The following is an 8,916-nucleotide window of genomic DNA, read 5'->3' as shown; positions in this document are numbered from 1 at the left end:
CCTTAACCTGTGTGTTTGTTTGGATGATGCAGCTTCAGAGCTTCTGAAATTGATTCCTTAATCTAAGTAGTTGACTCCCCGCACTATAGTTTGAAAAGATGATGCCGTTATGCTGCATTTCCCAGAATACTGTCTTCATCCCTTGCCCTCCAGAAAGGAATCTAGCATTTCACTCATTCCTTCCTTCAAACCTCAACTCCACCACATGCAACACATCTGATGCTCCAATCTCAAAATGTTCAACTTTACTCACCAACCACTAGATTATTTTTGGTACAAGCTGAGGATCGACCTGATAGATGTTTACACAATTATGAGACCAATCGGCAGAATGTCCTGTCAGAGTCTTTTTATCTCAGGGTATAAATGCCAATTGCTGCAGGACTTATTTTAATGTCATAACGGGGAAACTTTAAAAGAGATGTGAGAGGCAAGATTTTTCTTCACAGAGAGGGTGGTAAGTACCTGTATTTCGCTGACGGAGGGGATGTCAGAAGCAGATGAAATAGCAATGGTTACAAAAAATCATCTTGACAGATACATGAATAAACAGGGAATACAGAGATACAGGCTGCGTAGATGCAAAACAAAATCATTAGTTTAGAAAAGTATCATTTGTCGGCACAGGCTTGACCGGACAAACGACATTTCCTTTCCGGGCCTCTCCCTGTGCGTTTTTTTTTAGCATTTGAGATGTTTTATTGTGAATTGGTTCTCCAACAAACAAAGAATGCAGCTTAGAACTGGATGACTTGGCCCTTCCTCTGCTTATCTCCTCCCAGCTCAAAGTGCTTGCATCTCTTCATGGCCAGCATTCTCTCTGACCCACAGTTGGGCTCCACACACTCCAATCTCAGCACAATCTTGTTTGTGGTCTTCGCCTTTTCCCCAAATATAGGTTTTGTCAGTCCACCATAACCTCTCTGCTTTCTGTCATAACATCTCTTACCCTGTGTGTATTAGGAATCCTTTCCCTTCTTGTACTGGGTAACCTTGTGGGGCTGGTGCCTCCGATTTTTTTTTGCAATATGTCCTCCGGGTCTTTGGTACGTTGACCATTTTCCCAAACCTGGCGGTGAGCGGAAAAAAAGCTCAGGCCTCTCCCTGTTCCTCTTCAATTTCAAAACAATAGAGAGTCTTCAGTCACACCCAGGATATGATTATTTGCAGACATCCACCGAACTCCAGCCAACACAACCCTCCTCCCCTTCCTTCCTATGAACATGCAGGACATAGAACACGTGTCCTTTTAACTAAGGTTTTGAGGTCATCGGGCCCAGAAACAAGGGACCATTCGGCCTGGGTATCATGTCTCACGGTGAAATAACACAGTTGCTGAGGCGACAGACAGGGCCGTGTGGTGGTACAGTTAATAGCACAGCAGTCTCCCCGCGTGAGGACCTGGATTTAGTTGCTGTCGTGGGTGACTGTGTAGAGCTTGACATTCTCTCCGTGTTTGCATGTTTTTCCTCTGGGTGCTTAGAACAAAAACAAAACAAAGAACAACCCAACACGGAAAACAGGCCCTCCGGCCCATCGAGCCCTCGCCGCCATCGTAACAAAGCATTTTCCGACACCTACCTTGACCCGTGTGTAGGCGTATGGTACCCCTATTGGAACCAGATTCAGGGGAGAATAGTTTAGGGACAATTTGTTACACCAATCAGCCTAACAGCACATCTTTGGGGTGTGGGAGGAAACCGGAGCACCCGGAGGAAACCCACGCAACCACACGGAGAATGTGCAAACTCCCACAGACACAGGCTCAAATCCATGTATCTGCACAGCTAGCAGTGATAGTCACTGAGCTGTTGTGGTGCCCATCTGCTGGTCCAGTTTTAAGCACACACAACGACGTGAAGTACTAGGCCACTCTCGAAACATCCAAGAGCAGCCCACGCACGACCCACCGTGTGCATGTCCCTCGTTAGACAACAAGGTGGACCGACACACCTGCGGATTAAAAGAGACAAGACATTAATGCCATCAGGCCCCGGAGTTTTATCAGTTTTTATGCTACCTAAAAACCCGAACACTTCCTCCCTCGTAATGGATATTTCCTTCAACTGGTCTACAGCTCCCTCCAAGACATTACAAGACACCAAGCCCCTCTCCTTCGTGAATTCCGACGCAAAGTATTCATTCAGGATCTCCCCCGTTCCCTCAGCCTCAATGCATAGTTCCCCTCCTTTGTCCCTAAGAGGACCAATTTTCCCTCGAACCACCCTCTTGTTCCTAATATAAGAGTAAAATGCCTTTGGATTTCCCTAAATCCTATCAGCCAAAGCCATTTCATGCCCCCTTTTCCCCCTTCTAACTCCCCTTTTGGTCTCCTCTCAAATGCCAACGATGTGCAGGTTCAGTCGATTGTCCATGCTAAATTGTCCCTTATTTTCTCAAGGAGACCAGGTTAGATTGATTAGCCATGGGAAAGCATGGTTGGTGTGCCGAGGTAAAATTCTCTGTTAGAAAATCTTTGCAGACTCAATGGGCCGAATTCCCATGATCTGCACCGCGTGCCTCTATGTTTCTATGACTTTGTCATTCACGTACCAGGACATCCTTGCCCCTCTATATCACAACATTCTGCAGTGGCTTTCAATATGAAATATGTTCTGCTTTTGTATTCTTCCGAACCATGTGGCAACCTCAATTTTCCCACATAGTGTGTAACATGTCCAAGTTTTACCTCTTCATTTAATCTACACGGGAACTTTGTGTCTCCTCATAACGATGTACTTTTCTACCTATCTTGGAATTTTCAGAAGAGTTGACTGTATTGCATAAATTCATATTGATTGCAAGTCAGTGATCCACAAGGATTAATCCCTGTGAATTCAATACTTACTTTATACTACCCTTAAAATGAACTGTTTATCCCAATTCTATGATTCCTGTTTGTGAACTAATCCGATATCCATGCTAATCTCTTAACACGAAGAGCTGCAACCTTTTATGTGGCACATTAACGAATCCTCGTTTGTTTTGTAGCACAAATACATTACTTCACTTGATTGCGAGTGGAGAGCTTGTGGGTGAGTACAGTGACTTTTTTTTAAAACTAACTTTGTACTTGTTTCTTTTTCTTTAAATTTTTGCACCGGAAGCAGTTACTAGGGCACTCGGGTAGAGTCTTTTTTTTACCTTACTACAAATTAGAGCGGTGAGGAATCCCGATACTCTACATAGGTAGAGTATCCCAGCCCTCCCCACTCCTCTAACTTCAAAAAGAGAGAGAGAGAGAGGGGGTCTGACTGAGAGCAGGTAAGTTTGTTTTTGTTTTTGAGCGTGCTGTAAGGGCTTTGGCTCACAGGGCCAAAGAGATAAGGGTGAGGCAAGGGAAGTTATAAGTTTTTTTTTACTTTTTCCTCTGGGTTACTAAAAAGGGGCAAGTATGGGTGTGAGGCCAGTATGTTGTTGCCAGTGCAACATGTGGGAGGTCTTGGAGGCTCCTGGTCTACCAGACGTCCACACCTGTGCTCGGTGTGTGGAGCTGCAGACCCTACGGAACCAGGTTAAGGAGCTGCAAATGCAGCTCGAGGACCTTCGGCTCATTAGAGAGAGTGAGGAGATAATTGATAGGAGCTATCAGCAAGTAGTCACACCAGAGCAACGGGAAGAAGGCACGTGGGTAACTATTAGGAAGGGGAAACCTCAGGTGATGGAGAGCACGCCGGTGGATGTCCCCCTTCAAAATAAGTCCTCCTGCCTGAGTACTACTGGGGGGGACAGCTCATCTGAGGGAGGCAGCAGTGGCCAGGTCTCTGGAGCTGAGCCAGTATGTCAAAAAATTAAAAAAGAGAGCAGAAAGGTAGTATTAATAGGGGTCTCCACAGTGAGGGGGGGCGGACAGGCATTTTTGTGGACGTAGACGTGAGTCGCGGATGGTGGTTTGTCTCCCTGGAGCTGGGATCCGGGATGTCTCTGGGCGTGTCCCAGACATCCTGAAGGGGGTGGGTGAGGAACCAGAGGTTGTAGTGCATATAGGTACTACTGACGTAGGCAAGAAGAGGGAGGCAGTGGTGAAAAGGGATTATAGGGAACTGGGTAGGCAGCTGAGGAAGAGAAAAGCGAAGGTAGTAATCTCAGGATTGCTGCCTGTGCCATGGGAGAATGAGGGCAGGAATGGAATGAGGTGGAGGCTGAATGCGTGGCTGAGGGACTGGAGCAGGGGGCAGGGATTTCGGTTCCGAGATCATTGCGACCTCTTTAGGGGCAGGTGTGACCTGTACAGTAAAGACGGGTGGCACTTAAATCCCAGGGGGACTAATATCTTGGTGGGAAGACTGGCTAAGGCTACTGGGGGGACTTTAAACTAGAAAGGATGGGGGGAGGGAATTGTGATGGGGAGACTGGGACCGAGGAGGTTAGCTCCCAGGTAGGGAAGGACTGCAGGCAGTATGAGAGGGAGGTTAGACAGGGGGTGGAGAAGGGAAATGCCCAGACTGAGGGGCTGAAGTGTATCTATTTTAACGCCAGGAGTGTAGTAAATAAGGTAGATGAGCTTAGGGCGTGGATTGCTGCTTGGGAATGTGATGTGGTGGCCATTACGGACACTTGGATGTCTCAGGGACAGGACTGGGTACTTCAGGTGCCAGGATTCAGATGCTTCAGGAAGGACAGGGAGGGGGGCAAAAGAGGTGGTGGAGTGGCTCTGTTGATCAGGGACAGTGTCATGGCTGCAGAGAAGGAGGATGCCGTGGAGGGACTGTCTACGGAGTCCCTGTGGGTGGAAGTTAGGAACAGCAAAGGGTCGATAACTTTGCTGGGTGTATTCTACAGGCCGCCCAATAGTGACAGGGAAGTTGAGGTGCAAATAGGGAAACAGATTCTAGAGAGATGAAGTAATAACAGAGTTGTCGTGATGGGAGACTTCAATTTCCCAAACATCGACTGGAATATCCCAAGGGTATTGGTCTCTGGAGAAGCAGGGGCAAAACATTAACCAACCGTGAGCAAAACATTAACCAGTCGGGGAAAACATGAACCAAATGGGGAAAACATTAACCAGTGGGACTTGGTCCCTGGAGAAGCAGGGGGAAAGCATTAACCAGTCGGGGAAAACATTAACCAGTAGGGGAAAACATTAACCAGTGGGTCTTAGGTGCTGGCTGGAGTGGGCAAAACATTAACCAACCGTGGGGAAAGCAGTAACCAGTCAGACCTTGTCCCTGGAGAAGCTGGGGAAAGCTGAAACATTTGGACTTGGTGCCTGGAGCAGAAGGGAAAACATTAACCAGGCGGACAGAGTCCCTGGAGAACCGAGGGGAAAACATTAACCAGTTGGACTTGGTCCCTGGAGAAGCAGAGGCAAAACATTAACCAGTCGGGGAAAACATTAACCAGTCAGGGAAAACATTAACCAGTGGTCCTTAGGCTCTGGCTGGATGGGCAAAATATGAGCCAACCGTGGGGAAAACATTAACCAACCGGGGAAAACATTCACCAGTGGGACTTGGAGCCTGGAGAACCGAGGGGAAAACATTAACCAGTCGGGTGTACTAACTGCAGAAGCAAGGGCACAACATTAACCAGTCGGGCAAAACATTAACCAGTCGGGCAAAACATGAACCAACCGTGGAAAGCATTAACCAACCGGGGAAAACATTCACCAGTGGGACTTAGTCTCTGGCTGGAGTGGGCAAAACATTAACCAACTGGGGGGAAAACATTAACCAGTGGGACATGGTCCCTGGGGAAGCAGGGGGAAAACATTAACCAGGTGGGCTGGGTGCCTGGAGAAGAAGGGAAAACATTAACCAGTGGGACATGGTGCCTGCAGAATTGAGGGGAAAACATGAACCAGTTGGACATAGTCCCTGGAGAAGCAGGGGCAAAACATTAACCAACCGTGAGAAAACATGAACCAGTCGGGGAAAACATTAACCAACTGGGGAAAACATGAACCAGTGGGACTTCGGCTCTGGTTGGATGGGCAAAACATTAACCAACCGTGCGGAAATCATGAACCAACCACGGGGAAAACATTTACCAGTGGGACTTGGGCACTGGAGAAGCAGGAGGAAAACATTGACCAGTTGGGCTGGGCGCCTGGAGCAGAAGGGAAAGCATTAACCAGTTGGACTTGGTGCCTGGAGAAGCTTGGGGAAAGCATTAACCAGTCGGACTTAGTCTCTGGAGAAGCAGGGGCAAAGCATTAACAAACCATGGGGAAAACATTAACCAGTCCGGTAAAACATTAACCGACCGGGGAAAACATTAGCCGACCGGGGAAAACATTAGCCGACCGGGGAAAACATTAGCCGACCGGGGAAAACATTAACCAGTGGGACTTAGTCCCTGGAGAAGCAGAAGGGAAAACATTAACCAGTCGGACATAGTCCCTGGAGGAGCTTGGGGAGAACATGAACCAGTTGGACAGAGCCCCTGGAGAAGCTTGGGGAAAACATCAACTAGTTGGACACAGTCCCTAGAGAAGCAGGTACACAACATTAACCAACCGTGGGGAAAACATTAACCAGTCGAGCAAAACATTAACCAGTCGGGGAAAACATTAACCAGTGGGACTTAGGGTCTGGCTGGAGGGGCAAAACATGAAACAATGGTGGGGAAAGCATGAACCAACCATGGGGAAATCACTAACCAGTGGGACTTGATCCCTGGAGAAGCAGGGGGAAAACATTAACCAGTTGGGCTGGGTGCCTGGAGAAGCAGGGGGAAAACATTAACGAGTTGGCCTGGGTGCCTGGAGCAGAAGGGAAAGCATTAGCCAGTTGGACATGGTGCCTGGAGAAGCAGGGGGAAAACATTAACCAGTTGGGCTTGGCCCCTGGAGAACCGAGGGGAAAACATTAACCAGTTGGACATAGACCCTGGAAAAGCAGGGGCAAAACATTAACCTGTCAGAACTTGACCCTGGGGAAGCAAGGGAAGAACATTAACCAGTTGGACCTTATCCCTGGAGAACCGAGGGGAAATCATTAACCAGTTGGACATAGTCCCTGGAGAAACAGGGGCAAAACATTAACCAACCCTAGGGAAAACATTAACCAGTCGGGGAAAACATTAACCAGTCGGGGAAAACATTAACCAACCTGGGAAAACATTAACCAGTGGGACGTAGGCTCTGGCTGGAAGATCAAAACATGAACCAACCGAGGGGAAAACATTAACCAATGGGGGAAAACATGAACCAGTTGGACTTGGTGCATGGAGAAGCGAGGGGAAAAGATTGACCAGTTGGGCTTGGTGCCTGGAGAAGCAGGGGGAAAACATTAACCAGTCGCACTTGGTGCCCGGAGAAGCAGGGGGAAAACATTAACCAGTTGTCCTTGGCCTCCGGAGAAGCAGGGGCAAAACATTTACCAACCGTGGGCAAAACATTAACCAGTCGGGGAAAACATTAACCTACCGGGGAAAACATTAACCAGTCGGCGAAAACATTAATCAAACGGGGAAAACATTAACCAGTGGGACTTAGTCTGTGGCTGGAAGGGCAAAACATGAAACAACCGTGGGGAAAACATGAACCAACCATGGGGAAAACATTAATCAGTGGGACTTGGTCTCTGGAGAAGCAGGGGGAAAGCATTAACCAGTTGGACTTGGAGCCTGGAGAAGCGAGGGGAAAACATTAACCAGTCGGACATAGTCCCTGGAGAACCGATGGGAAAACATTAACCAGTTGCACATAATCCCTGGAGAAGCAGGGGCAAAACATTAACCAGTCGGGGAAAACATTAACCAGTAGGGGAAAACATTAACCAACCGGGGAGAACATTAACCAGTTGGACGTTGTCCCTGGAGAAGCGAGGGGAAAACATGAACCAGTTGGGCATAGTGCCTGGAGAACCGAGGGGAAAACATTAATCAATTGGAGATGGACCCTGGAGAAGCGAGGGGAAAACATTAACCAGTTGGAGATGGTCCCTGGAGAAGCGAGGAGGAAACATTAACCTGTTGCACCTAATCCCTGGAGAACCGAGGGGAAAACATTAACCAGTTGGACTTGGTACCTGTAGAAGCAGGGGCAAAACATTAACCAACCGGGCAACACATTTATCAACCGAGCAAAACATTAACCAGTGGGACTTGGTCTCTGCAGAAGCAAGGGAAAAGCATTAATCAGTTGGAATTGGAGCCTGGAGAACCGAGGGGAAAACATTAACCAGTCGGACATAGTCCCTGGAGAAGCAGGGGCAAAACATTAACCAGTCGGACCTTGTCTCTGGAGAACCGAGGGGAAAACATTAACCAGTTGGACATAGTCCCTGGAGAAGCACGGGCAAAACATTAACCAACCGTGGGGAAAACATTAACCAAACGGGGAAAACAATAACCAGTCGGGGAAAACATTAACCAACTGGGGAAAACATTAACCAGTGGGACGTAGGCTCTGGCTGAATGGGCAAAACATGAACCAACCGAGGGGAAAACATTAACCAACTGGGAAAAACATGAACCAGTTGGACTTGGTGCATGGAGAAGCGAGGGGAAAACATTAACCTGTCGGACATAGTCCCTGGAGAAGCAGGGGCAAAACATTAACCAGTCGGACCTTGTCCCTGGAGAACCGAGGGGAAAACATTAACCAGTTGGGCTTGGTGCCTGGAGAAGCAGGGGGAAAACATTAACCAGTCGGGCTGGGTGCCTGGAGAAGAAGGGGGAAAACATTAACCAGTTGGGAAGAACATTATCCAACCGGGGAAAGCATTAACCAACCGTGGAAAACATTCACCAGTGGGACTTAGTCTCTGGCTGGAGTGGGCAAAACATTAACCAACCGCGGGGAAAACATTAACCAGTGGGACTTGGGTCCCTGGAGACGCAGGATGTAAACATTTACCAGCTGGCTGGGTGCCTGGAGCAGAAGGGAAAACATTAACCAGTCGTAGCTGGTGCCTGGAGAAGCAGAGGCACAACATTAACCAACTGTGGGGAAAACATTAACCAGTC

General features: G+C 48.2%; 1 pseudogene; it reads right to left on the bottom strand.

Moving 5' to 3' along the window:
* Positions 1–719: 719 nt before the first annotated feature.
* On the bottom strand, positions 720–1,059 carry LOC145337387 (large ribosomal subunit protein eL42-like; annotated as a pseudogene).
* Positions 1,060–8,916: the final 7,857 nt, after the last annotated feature.

Source organism: Carcharhinus amblyrhynchos, unplaced genomic scaffold (genome assembly GCF_965287045.1).
Source record: "Carcharhinus amblyrhynchos unplaced genomic scaffold, sCarAmb.v2.hapA scaffold_47, whole genome shotgun sequence".
NCBI lineage: Eukaryota > Metazoa > Chordata > Chondrichthyes > Carcharhiniformes > Carcharhinidae > Carcharhinus > Carcharhinus amblyrhynchos.
This window is presented reverse-complemented; position numbering and strand designations above follow the sequence as displayed.